Source organism: Petaurus breviceps, unplaced genomic scaffold (assembly GCF_028583685.1).
Source record: "Petaurus breviceps papuanus isolate PSGF00001 unplaced genomic scaffold, PetGlider_PUasm1.0 179, whole genome shotgun sequence".
Classification (NCBI taxonomy): Eukaryota; Metazoa; Chordata; class Mammalia; order Diprotodontia; family Petauridae; genus Petaurus; species Petaurus breviceps.
In genome coordinates this window covers 9554674-9568782 of record NW_027185779.1, presented here as the reverse complement: position 1 = coordinate 9568782, position 14109 = coordinate 9554674, and the positions used below count along the sequence as shown (strand labels likewise).

General features: G+C 35.8%; 1 protein-coding gene and 1 long non-coding RNA gene across 2 annotated transcripts in view; one reads left to right on the top strand and one right to left on the bottom strand.

Moving 5' to 3' along the window:
* The window catches only part of LOC138160059 (uncharacterized), a 32285-nt gene extending 21793 nt beyond the window's left edge, over positions 1-10492 (top strand). The window contains exon 3 of the long non-coding RNA XR_011168067.1: positions 9562-10492. This is a non-coding gene — a long non-coding RNA (uncharacterized lncRNA). The remainder of the gene's footprint in view (positions 1-9561) is intronic.
* The window catches only part of TMEM64 (transmembrane protein 64), a 205734-nt gene that overhangs the window by 145053 nt on the left and 46572 nt on the right, over positions 1-14109 (bottom strand). The gene's annotated exons all lie outside the window — the stretch shown is intronic.

Genomic DNA, 14109 nt, shown 5'->3' with positions numbered 1-14109 from the left:
CCTGGACCATTAACTAACAGCTTCTTTGTTCTCTGAGTAAACTCACAGAATACCTCTTCCTATGTCAACAAGGCCAGATGGGGCTTACTTTATGTCCATTAAGGATGAAGCCCTTAACCCAAGGCTTTTGAGTAATGGGACTTTTTTATCTTAACATTTTTTGGACAAATACTAAGTTATGGAATGTTAATAGTAAAGAAAACACAGATAACCTGAGTCATAATTTCAATTGACATTTTGTCAGCTTTCTTATTTTATTATATTTACCTTCTATTCAATTAAGGAAATCCTTTTTCATACAATGATTAAACATTTATGGAGATCATAAAGTTGAGTAACACAGACACCCTGAATTGGGATGGTTCTAAAACATATTTAGGCTTTCTCATTCTGTTTTTCAGGCAGTCAGAACTTAGATTCTGGCTCTGTGTACATGTATCTGCTACCTTTAAGGGAATAAAGGATAAAAATGTCTATCACCTACCCTGTTTGTCTCCTTTAACCAAATTGTCAGGTTAACAATACATAGACAGAGGGCACAGGGTGAGTTGAATATGAAGGGATAATATCTGAAAAACAAAATTAAGAGGTGAGAAAGGAATATATTGGGAGAAGGAGAAAGGGAGAGATAGGATAGGGTAAATTATCTCATATATAAGAAGCAAGAGAAAGCTATTACAATGGAGGGGAAGAGACGGGTGGTGAAAGGGCATGAGTCAACCTTACTCTCATTGGATTTGGCTTAAGGAGGGAATAACATACACACTCAGTTGGGTATCTTACCCTACAAGAAAGTAGCAGGGAAGGGGATAAGAGGGGGAGATGACAGAATGGAGGGCAGATTGTGGGAAGGGGTAGTCAAAAGCAAACACTTTTGAAAAGGGACAGGGTCAACGGAGAAAATAGAATAAATGGGGGGGTGGGATGGGATGGAGGGAAATATAGTCTTTCTCAACATGACTACTATGGAAATGTTTTACATAACTAGACATGTGTAACCTATATTGAACTGCTTGTCTTCCCAGTGGGAGTTGGGTAAGGAGGGAAGAAAGGAGAGAATCTGGAGCTCAAAGTTTTAAAAACAAATGTTAAAAATTGTTGTTACATGCAATTGGGAAATAAGACATAAGATCAATGGGGTACAGAAATCCATCTTGCCCTACAAGAAAGTAAGGGGTAAGGAAGTAAGGGAAGGTATGGGGAGATATATAAGAGGGCAGACTGGGGGAAGGAGTAATCAGTATGATTGCCATCCTGGGGTGGGGGGTAGGAAATAGATGGGGAGGAAATTTGTAATTTAAAATCTTGTGGAAATGAATGTTGAAAACTAAAAAAAAAATTCTGGAAAAAAAATGTTCCAGCTTATACACAGTTTTACTCAGCATCAGATTGGCTCAGAGCAGAGAGCCCAAGTGTGTAACCCATTTGGGCAGTAGTACCTGATTGACTGAGCCCATGTGACTATAAAACAGCACCTGACCTGCCCAGTGCCCAAAGGCACGAAAGCCCACCTACCTTGGCATCTAATTGGCTTAGTGCCCAAAGTCATGAAAGCTCAGTACCTAATGGAGTTACAGTTGTGGATTACCAGGGTTCAAAGGAGACCAATCCTTCAGATGTTTACAATTTAGCCTGAGGCCGAGAAACTGATCTTCAAAAGGAAAATAACAAAAATTCCACCTTGCTTGTGGTTACAGGGGGGGTATAGAAGGGTGGGGTGTTTAGATTTATGGGAATGGGAGGGATCCTTGGAGGAGGGGTAGGCAAGTAATAGGAGGGCAAGGTAGCAGGTAGAAGTAGAGGAGGCAGGAGAGATGGGAAACAAGAGACGCACAAACATAAAAACAAAGATGAGGAGTAGAATAGGTTTGGGAAAGTAGCTATCTATATATGTATGTATATATCTATAACTATAAAAACATCAGTAAACTTTTTTGTAGCCCTCTGGGGGTGTAGGTGGAGGGGAAAAAAGAACAAAAAAGAAAAGTTAAAAAGTGCACAGCAGAGAACAAAAGAAAATTGACAAGGAAACAAAGGTGGTCAATTCTCAAGACAATGGGTTGCAAGAATCTCCTTTTCTCTGCACTTTCTGTATCTTAAGATGTCAAAGAGTCACCAAGCATGCCACAGAAAGCAGGGGTGGGGGTGGGGGGAGAGGATAAGGAACGAGTCTTGCATTTGTCAAGATCTTATGAACTTTTTTTTCTTTTAAAGAGATGTAGTGTCTATCTATCTGTTTTTCTCCTCTTTCCCAACCCTCCCCCATTCCCTTGATTTGCTTTCTTGGTGAGACTTTCCAATTAACAGCTGTGATACTGGGAGATATAGACAACTAACTACCAAGGATGGAGAATTATTCTTTGCTCAGAGCAGCAAAGTACTGAATAAATGTTTCCCCTTCAGGGTTACAGTCACATCCTCCACATTTAAGAAAGTTAGAAAAGGAAGGTTCCTACATGTTCTTCCTTCCCAACTAGTAGCTGAGTAATGGGAGGTGGGAGGCGGAGGTACACACACACACACACACGTATGTATGTATATATATAGATATAATTATATGATGCTGTAAAGTTCAGCTACACAAACATACACACATGTGAATTCATCCTTACAACAACCCAGTATGATAGGTGTTGTGAGTATTTTTGTCTCCATTTCAAAGATAAGAAAACAGGCTCAGACAAGTTAAGTGACATGAAAACCGGCATAGACAAGTTACATAAATCTTAAATGACTACAAAAGGAGGAGGAGCCTTTCCATGGCACACCGTGCACTGACATGACACTGGGCCTAAATGAACCACATTTCCAATCTACTAAAATAGCATACATGATTGCTAGGTGACTATCAGCAATCTTTGAAAATCTGTTAAGAATGAAGATATCCCAGGAGAGAAGGGCAAATAAATTCCTAATTTTCATAAGAGGGAAGAAAATAAAGTCTGTAAACATGTGGTCAGTAACCTTAATTTCTAAAAAAAGTAAATGAAGTGCCTATAATGTCAGTTACTGATTTTTTTCTATTTATTGGAGGGTCCATCGAGTTACATGTGCTCAACTGAAAAGTTAACAACTTCTCTATCTCCTATCCAGAATTGCTTTTCAGGATGTTCTAATCTAGGGCTCAGAAAAGGGGAAACAGCAAAGGAAAGAGGAAGAGAAAGTCTATCCAATGCACATCTAGATAAACTTCCTGTCTAGTTGATTCTTTGGGAGGAAGGGCTAGGGAGAGGTTTTGGAGAAGTTTAATATAAAAACACCTGAGTTAAACATGTAAATAAGTACATGAAAGGTACTATGCAGAAAGACCATAAGAAAAATGTGATCCTTTTTATGAAGTGGCACATACATAAGAAATATTTTTCTTCTAAAATAAACTATATATTTAAAATATTTCCTATTTTCTATAACTTTATCATACTAGAGTGAGGCCTATTACCAGGAAATGGAGAAATATGAAGAGTACATTAAAATAGAAGAGATGAAAATATATAGGACAGAGAAGATAAAAGAATAGGGCAAAGGGTTTTGAGAGGAAGATGGAAAGAAAAGACAAATAGGAACATCAACATTCAATTCATATTCTCTTTGGTAAATAATATCATGCTATGCCAGATATGCTGATCCTGCATGTCAAAATGCTAACAGCTAAGATTATACATATATTATCATAGCACAGGTGGTTTGTTCTCTGATTAAATTTTCTTGGGTAATCCTTATTTTTAAGATACTACTTTGCTTTTAAGATACAACTACTACTTGAAAGAAATCTTAAGTTATAATCTACTGAACTGATAGAGATAGATTTACTGGTAATATGATTTTTAAAATGTATATTGGAACTGTTGCCTAGACTTCTGATAAATCTGTTTTATATAATTTAAAAGAATTATTGTCTTAAAGAGTCTTTATTCTACTCCTAAATCCCCATAAAAATATTCCACATGCTATTCATATGAAATAGAACAATGGTCATGACTTGCCTAATAATTCAAGGATGGGGAATTGTAACGTAAGCATTTTGGACCACCGAATCAGTTACCTGCATAACAAGGCTTTTTCAGTAAACTGTCTGCCACTTATGTATATTTAAATATTGCTACAGAATAAGCTAATAAGACTTATTAATATCACTTTGTTTCCAATTGTAAAAATAGCAATGTTATGCAATATTGAAATAAATTTAAATAAACTATATGTATACATACATATATACATATACACACACACATATATATATATATATATATATATATATATATATATATATATAAAATCAAAAAGACTGCATTTAAAAGATTTATTCTTATATTGGGTGCTAAGGGAAAGACCAAGATAAATAAAAGGTTCCTGCTCTCAAGGATTTTACAGTTTAGTAAAGGAATTGATATTCTTAAAGTGATAAAGTAAAGAAAATAACTATTAGTAGTAGTTGCTAGAAAATGGAAAAATTTTATATGAATTGATACATAGTAAAGTAAGCAGAACCAGAAGAAAAATTTATTCTGTAACATCAATATTACAAATACAAATAATTTTGAATACTTGTAGAATGAAATGAGCAAAACTGGAATTTACAAAATAACAACACCAGAAAAACAAAACTGTAAGAAATATGATCAATACAATGACCATGCATGAGTCCAAAGGCCTGACAATGAAACCTGCTATACAATGTATAGAAATCATGAATTTAGAGTACAGAAGGAGATATATGGATTTTATATACATACATAAAGGAATATGTTTTGCTTTACTACACATTATTTGTTACAAGAAATTCTTTTTCTTTTTCCAATGAGGTGAGGGGGTAGCAAGGAAAGAAAATGTGTTTCTGTTTTGTTTTGTTTTTTTAAGAAACAAAAGGTAGGCAAGTACTACAGATGTGAAACGTTGGATGCACTTTTAGATGAAATCACTGTATTAATAGCTTTAATGAACTGTTTTTCTTCATTATAAGAAAACCTACAAAATGGGAATAATCTGTAAATGTAATGTAAAAACAAAATTATCAATGAAGCTTAAAAACAAAAACTTTAGTAGCGAATGAAATCAAATATAACAACTGTATAATCATATTACTTTACTATTAAAATAGAACCACAGAACCTTGAGTTGTTTAGTTTTCAGGTTGTTTTCAAAATTCACGTCCCTTTTACCAATATAACTTGTAATATTTTAAATCCCAATAGGACTTTTACCAATATAACTTTGTAATATTTTAAATCCCAATAGGTTGGGGCGGCTAGGTGGTGCAGTGAATAGAGCAGTGGCCCTGGAGTCAGGAGGACTTGAGTTCAAATCTGGCCTCAGACACTTAACACAAAACTAGCCTTGTGACCTTGGGCAAGTCACTTAACCCCAATTTCCCTACCTTTCCCCCTCCAAAAAGCAAAAAAAGAAAAATCTAAAAAATAAAAAATAAATAAATCCCAATAGGTTTTATTCAGTTTTAATGACTTCTCTATAAAAGAACACTACATTTAAAATTTCATGCTGAATCCTCCTCTTGGTTCTTATTTCTGACATATATAACACTAAGACAAATACTAACAAGATATTGTATGTGTGTGTGTGTGTGTGTGTGTGTGTGTGTGTGTGTGTGTGTGAAAGAGAGAGAGAGAGGAAAGAGAGACAGAGAAATAGAGACAGAGAGTGACTTTAAATATCAAGGCTCTATCTCAGACATACAAAACTGGCCACGGTAAAATTTAATTCTGGTTGTAAAATATTTTAGGAATCTTTTTAAATACAGGCATTTAGATACCAAAATATTTACAATTCATCTGATAATAGCAACATAATTTATACAAAAACAAACTATAAGAACACACAGGTGACTTAACCAAGATTATATGAACCAGATTATACAGTTTCAAAATGCTATTTGGTGTAACAGTTGCCAACTGGAAGGTATGTAACCATTTGCTGAATAAGCTCTTCACTTTTCACCTCATTCTGTACTCTTTCAAACTAGCATTTAATATTTGCTAAAATCTTTAAAAGTAAGACAAGAATTCTAAATAGAATTCAGTAGCGTTCATAAAAAAGAAGAAATGTTCATTTTTGCTAAGCAATCAATAAGTGACTAAAAACAATAATACTAGAGAAGACTATTAACTTACACGGAATGGAGATAAAATTATTGAGATTACAAATTGTAGCAGCAAGCACCCCAGCATCCCCAGGGTCGCTGCCACCACAGGTTCTTAGATCTGCTTTGTTAAAGGAAAGCAACTCAAAATGGGTTAACAAGCTTACTTTAATCAGTCAAATATGTATCGTTTACCTAGTTCAGGGGAAAAAGGTCAGCACCCCGAACTTCAGAGTATACAGACAGAATTATCAAGACAGAGAAACAGATCAAGTAGACAGGTTTCCAAAACTGTCCAACCATTACATCCATACCAAATCAACATCTGGGTTTTTCAAAGCCGGGGGGCTCTCAACAACGGCTTCCCAGAGTCTCATCTAATCAAATCACAGAACACTTTTCAAAGTGAGCCCCAAAACAAAGCCTCAAATCAGGGTTTATATAGCCTTCTTCTGGCTCAGAGAATGTAACAACCTTCTTGACCCATTGGCCAATCAAAAAGTATCTACTGAAAAACAAGCCTCCCACTCCAGGCTCCAGGTGCACTTTAGCGTAGGGGCAGGGAAGATCTGAAAAATTTACATTCCCATTACACAAATGTAAACTTAAAATTTGGAGTTGAAAGAAAACTTAGAACTCATCTAGTCCAATCCCTTCACATTCAAACCTAGTACAGAAGAGTCCAAAGCTAGCAATTTTTCAACCACAATTTCTAAATGAAATAATGAAAAAGCTATATTTATTTTATAAATTAAGCCCTAACTTCTCTATAGAGTTAAAGTAGAAATAAATTGTTTTTGCTATTGATGTGATGTTACCTTTTTTATTTGATTTCTAGAAAATAATTATTAAAAACACACACATCTTTCAAAATGCATTTGGTTATCAACATAATTAATCATTAAAAACCAAAATACCCCAAACAATATCATCTCAACAGAGACTGCCCTCCCCCAAAAAAGGCTTTTATAAAGTACAGCACTCATTTATGCTAAAAATTCTGCAAAGTATAGGCACAGTGGGGCAGGTTTTTTAATCATAAAAATTATCTACCTATAATCAAAAGCAAGTACCAAATTCAAAGGGGACAAACGAACTTTTTCCAATAAATATGGAAGTAAAGCAATGAAGCCTTATCTCCCCCATTATTGTCTGACAGAGCTACAAAATGACAGCAATAGCAATAAGACCAGAGAAATTAAAGGCGTAAGATATATGAAGAGGAGACAAAAGGCCCTACTTACTGATACAATGGTATACTTGGAAGATTCTAGGGAATCAGCAAAGATACTAACTGAAACAATAGCTTCAGTTGTAGGTTGAAAAATAAAGGCTCAGAAATCAATTGCACTGGGAGAGAGGATTCTGGGAAGATGGTGTAAGTCGGAAAATTCCAAGCTCTCATGATCTTCCCCCACAAAAGTTAAAATAGTGACTTTAGGGAAAAGAAAGGATGGATGGAAATATATAAGAACAGGGCATAACCTGGGTCCTCCTGGGACTATCTGAGCTCAGAAGAAAAATCCCAGGATGAGATTTAGTCCTTGTGAAGAGTAAACACATCCAGGCTAGGTTCCATTTTAACAGCAAGCAGCAAGCCCTGCAGTTAGTTGGTTTGAGAGGCTGCCTCAGCCCCCGCCACCAGAACTTTTAAACCCAGGTCAGTGAGGGGAGTTGGGCATTTGAGTCTAGGAAGATCGCAGGAACCTCTGCTGACCAAGAATGCCAGATCCAGTAGTGCTGCAAAGCCTGGTGGGGGAGGGTAGAAGGAACAAGCACATACCCAGTGAGTGCAGAAGCAGTGGGGACAGAAAGCCCCTACGGGGCTGTGGGCACTCACAGAAGGGAGATTTGGCTTTGGTTTCAGGCTAGAGAAAAGAACTGAAGATCTGGGGCAAGAGGCACTATTTCCCATACCACAGGGCTAGAGATGTCTACAAGTAATTAAGCTATCACCACCAAAAAAAAATGCACAGGCAAAGAAGAAAAAATCCAACCACAGAAACCTATTATGGGAATAGAGATGAATGGGGTTCTTGTTCAGAGGAGGATAATAAAGTAAAGAAACCCCCAAAGAGTAACATCAAATGGATACCTGCCCCAAAAGAATTTGTAGAAGACCTTAAAAATCAAATGACAGGGGTGGAGGAAAAACTAAAAAAGAAAATACAAGAAAAACAAGAAGACTATGAAAGTAAAGTCAACCAACTAGAAAAGGAGGTCCAGCATCTTAAGAAAGAAAATGACACCTTGAAAATTAGAATTGGGCAAAGTGAAGCCAGTAAAATTAAAAGAGATCAAGAAATGATTAAACAAAATATGAATAATGAAAAAATAGAGTGAAACATAAGAAAAACAAAAGATTTGGAGAATACATCAAGATAAGAAAATATAAAAATAATTGTACTAACTGAAAGTTAAGATCAAAAAAAGAATCTTGATACAATAATAAAAGAAATAAAGAAAATTGTCCTGAAGCATTAGAACAAGGGGGGAGGAATAGAAATAGAAAAGGGTTCATCAATCACCACTTAAAAGAGATCCTATGAGAAAAACGTATAGGAATATCATAATCAAACTCTGTAATTTGGCTATAATAGTCCTGGTAGTTTTCTTTTGGGGATCTTTTTCAAGAGGCAATCGGTGAATTCTTTCAATTTTCTATTTTGTCCTCTGGTTCTAGGATATCAGGGCAGTTTTCCTTGATAATTTCTTGAAAGATGATGTCTAGGCTCTTTTTTTGATCGTGGATTTCAGGTAGTCCAACAATTTTTAAATTATCTCTCCTGGATCCATTTTCTAGGTCAGTGGTTTTTCCAATGAGATATTTCACATTGTCTTCTATTTTTTTTTCATTCTTTTGGATCTGCTTTATAATATCTCTTTCTTTAACTTCCACTTGCTCCAATCTAATTTTGAAGCAATTATTTTCTTCAGCAAGCTTTTGAAGTCTCTTCCATCTGGCCAATTTGGCTTTTTAAGGCATTTTTCTCCTCGCTGGCTTTTTGGACCTCTTTGACCATTTAAGTTAGACTATTTTTAAGGTGTTATTTTCTTCAGTATTTGGGGGGGGGTCTCCTTTAACAGGCTGTTGACTCATTTTTCATGATTTTCTTGCAACACTCTCATTTCTCTTCCCAATTTTTCCTCTATTTCTCTTACTTTATTTTCAAAATCCTTCTTAAGTTCCTCTATGGCTTGGGACCAGCTCATATTTTTCTTGGAGGCTTTTGACACTGGAGTTTTGACTTTGTTGTCTTCTTCTGGTTCTATGTTTTGGTCGACTTTGTCCCCAAAACACAATTTTATAGTCTCATTTTTGCTTCCTCTATCTGCTTGTCTTGCCAGTCAATTAATAACTTGAGCTCTTTGCCACTGTAGAACTCTGCTTCTAGAGTGGAGAGTGCTGTGTGCCAAATTTCTGGGGATTTGCACAGCTGTTTTCAGAAAGCTGTTGTGTCTTCTAGGTACCTGCTTCAGAACTGTGAAAGAAACTGCCTCTCCACAGCCTCAACAAACTCTGCAATGCTAGCACTCCTTACCCCAGGACTGCCACCCAAGACTGCAACTGAGATCCAAGCAGGGCAAAACAAGAGATTCCTGCAAATACCCTCTGGTTGGCCACTTGGTCTCCCCACGGTTTGTGGGCCAGGAGCTCCAGAAGCAGCTGCCACATCCACCACCCTGGGGGTAGGGGCTAGACTGCACTCATCTCTCATCCTGTTCCAACAGAGTTCCTCCACTAACCTTTTACTTTCTTTTTGGTATTTATGGGTTCAGAAGTCTGGAAACCACCACAGCTGCCAGTGATTCACTCTCCTGAAGTCTTCTGCAGCATATCTGTGCCATGCGTCTGGGCTGGCACAGCCCATGCAGGACAGTGCTCCACTCCCAATTAGGTCCAACAGACTCTGCCTGTTAGCCTGCTAGGCTGCCTTCAATGGGATATTTGTTTCTGTCTGTCACTTTGTGGGTTCTACCGTGTTTTCCCGATAATAAGACACTGTCTTATTATTTTTTTTGGACAGAAAAACACCAGAGGGCTTATTTTCAGGGGAGGGCTTATTTTAATGAACATTGACAGCAATTTTAATAAACAGGTAAATGTGAACAAAAAAATGTACCTTCATTCAATAATGAATTCAATAAAGAACAGGATGATGCGCTCACTGCTGCAGCTCTGATTGGATGCAGCTCGGAGCGTGGCGTGCGTTTCACGGGGGGGGGAGGGGACGGTGCATACAGAGGGTACCGTAATGGAGCGTGTAGCGCAGGGGATCACCTTCACTACAGTAGCAATCTCAATAGGGCTTATTTTAGAGGAATCTTACACAGTAAGGGGAGGGCTTATTTTCGGGATAGGTCTTATTATCAGGGAAACACGGTATAGCTCTAAAATTTGTTTAGTCATTTTTTACAGATTTTGGAGGTGGTTGGAGGGGGAGCTCAAGCAAGTTCCTGCTTTTACTCTACCATCTTGGCTCCACCCCCCCCCCATAGTCAGATTCTGAAATCCCCAGCTCAAGGAAAAAGTATTAAAAGCATCAAAATTAAAACAATTTAAATATGATGGCTCCACAATTAGAATTACACAAGTCCTAGTAGCAGAGACATTAAAGGACCTCAGGTCTTGGAACACAACATATTGAAGAGCAAAAGAACTGGGACTCTGGTCAAAAATACCATACCCTGCAAAATTAACTATTACCCTAAATGAAAAAAAAAACATAGACATTTGATAAAGTCTCAGATTTTCAATAATTTTGTTTAAAAAAATCCTGAACTTAATAGCAATCCAACATACAAGAACCAATATAAATATAAGGTTCATAACAAAGAATGATTATAAGGGATTCAAAAGGATAAGACTGTTTACTTTTTATATATGCAAAATGTATTCATAAGACTCTTATTAATGATTTGGTAGTTCATAAGAAAGCTCGGGGAAAACCTGAGCATAATATGAATTTAAAAAGTAAAACCATTTAGGAACAGCTAAAAAGAATAATTATTTTATACAAATGAGGTACAAGAGGAAGAATCAATACACAGGAATTAGATGGGGGAGGAGGGCTGGTAGTTCTGGAAGTACTTTCATTGGGAATAGGTGTAAGAGGGAACAATAACACGTATAAGAAATAGTCTTCTAAATTCAGAAGAAATAAAACAGTAGGGCATAGGGAGGGGGGCAAGGACAAAGGAGGGATCTTTAGAGGGGAGGGGGGAATAGGTAAATAAGGGCATAGAAGAGTGTTTAGATTTATGGGAATGGTAGGATAGGGGAGGGATCTTTGGAGGGAAGTAGGCAAGTCATAGGAGGACAAGGCAATGGGTATAAGTAAAATAGAGGAGGCAGGAGGGAGAGGAAACAAGAGATGTGCATATACATAAAAACACAAATCAGGAGTAGAATAGGTGTGGAAATGTATATGTCTATATATGTATATATCTATAGCTATGGAGAAACGTATCTAAACTTTATTGTAGCCTTCGGTGGGGTAGGGGAGCATATGTATATATTTATAGTTATAGAGAAATATAACTAAACTTTATTGTGGGCTCTGAGGCATTAGGGGGAGGGGAAAAAAGTTAAAAAGTGCACAGAAGAAAACAAAAGAAAACTCACACAAGGAAGTAAAAAAAGATGGACAATTCTTAAGAGAAGTAATTTTTATCATATAGGCTTTCTTGAAATGAAAATTTATTGTTACATATTTTGAATCCTCTCTTATGTGCTGCTATGCACATGACATGCATTTTTTTTCTTTCTAATTTTGTATTTAACTTCCAGTATTTAAGTCTATGATATGTTTTTGTTTCTTTTCTCTATTTGTGTTCTGGCAGTTGAGTCTAAAATGAAATTTTTGGAAAAAAATCAACTGTACTTCAAAATCCAAGAAGTAATAATAAACAAGATTAATTATAAAATGCTTAAAATATATGGGAATTTGCACAAAAGACTTGTACAGATTCAACTGTGAAGCACTGCTTACAGAAACAAAGAACAAGCTAAAGGGATATTTTAGTATTTATGGCTGGGTCATGCCAATATAATAAAAATTCTACCTAAGTTAATTTATATTATTTTTAATGCCATACCAATTAAATTATCAAGGGGATACTTTTATAAAACTTGATAAATAATTTTTAAAATTCATTTGGAAAAACAAAAGAAGAGTATAAAGCAAATAATGAGAAGTTAGGACGAAGAGGGAATAGCACAGAAGTCATAAAAACCATCTAATGCTGGTCAAAAAACAGAGAGGTAGATCAATAAAATAAACTAGACAAGGGAGAATCAGAAACAATAAAACTCAATAACCTAGTATTCAATAAAACAGAGAACATAAATTACTTAGGAAAATATTCCTTATTTGATTAAAAACTGCTAGGAAAATCAGAAACCATTCTGGCAGAAACTGGGCTTAGATCAACATCCTGCACCATATTCTACAATACATTCTACATGGACATTAACATTAAAGATCATACTATAAAAAAATCATAAAACAGATAATATATCTCTCAGACCTATAAGTAGGAGATATATTTTAACCAAACAAGAAACAGAGGAAATTATAATATATAAAAGAAATAATTTTGATTATGTAGAATTGAAAAGCTTCTACACAGATAAATTTAATCCACTCAGGATAAGAGAACAAATGGGGGGAAAAAATCCTTTATCAAATTTCTCTGGTAAAGGCTTGGTATCTAAGACATATAAACAATTAACAAATACATTTATATGTGTATTTGTATATGTATAAATCAAACGACATGAGTGGACACTACCAATAAATATCCTCTTCACAGAGGTGTAAGGCTAATGAATGTATCATGTTGCACATGTTACTGGATCTTTTCAATGTATGGTCTGTTATGCTAATTTTTTTTTTGTCTTGAAGAAGTACTATGTTATATGGGATGGCTCCCTGAAGGGGGAGAGAGAGTGAAGAAAACTGTGAGAATAGAAAACTCAAAAGACATCAATAAAAATCTCATTTTTAAGTTAATTTGGTAGTTTAATGTGTGCTCTAGGATGCTTCATGAGCACTTTGAACTTGAAAAGATTTTATGACCATATGTACCTACAGAATAGTAACAAACACAATACGTGATGTACTGATGATTTCAGTAGTTCAAGCAAAAATCTACCCACAGGGTTCTTTCAGCTGGCTCATGATCAGAGCAAAGTTCAAAGGTTCTTAAGAACTTGAGGCTAATGTTAGATCAGAAAACACTGTACAACCCTGACATAATGACCTAATAGTATATCAGAAGACATAATGCTTCAAACCTATATATAGGTGTTGGTTGGTTCCCTTCCCAATTTCTTCTAAATGTCGTTTCAGTACTTCTAATAAGTTTTCACTTTCAAATGCTGAAAATAAAATCATACTTTCCTTTGCCATGAAATAAGTAATTTTGCCATTATTTCCTAGACACTTGTCTTCATCTAGATGACAAATGAAAAAAAAAGATGGAAAATACTTATCCACTATTTAAAAATTATTTTAGTAATTATCTAGTAATTCATAAGAATTTCTACTGGATTTCATATTTGCAATATGAAATATTTCATATTTGCACATTTTACAATTTACCTACAAAAAATTCTATTATCCTTTTAAAGTGAAGGTATTCCTATGTTGAAGCAGCTAGGTGGCTTAGTAAATATAGTACTGGGCCTGGGGTCTGGAAGACCCGAGTTCAAATCAGACCTCAGACACTTACATCCTGGGCAAGTCACTTAAATCTCTGTTCGCCTTAATCCCCTGAAGAAGGAAATGGCAAACCATTCCAATATCTTTTCTAAGCAAACCCCATGGACAATAATGGCATGCTAACATCCACAGGGTCATGAAGAATCAGACAATGCATGAACAACAAAATTCCTAGGTTACAGTCAACTGGGGTGGTTTCAAAGAAACTGAAGTTAGAGGTCACCAGAAAGCACCAAGGTAGAGCAGACAGTACTCTCCTTTTCCATGCATATACTTTTGGTTGTACCA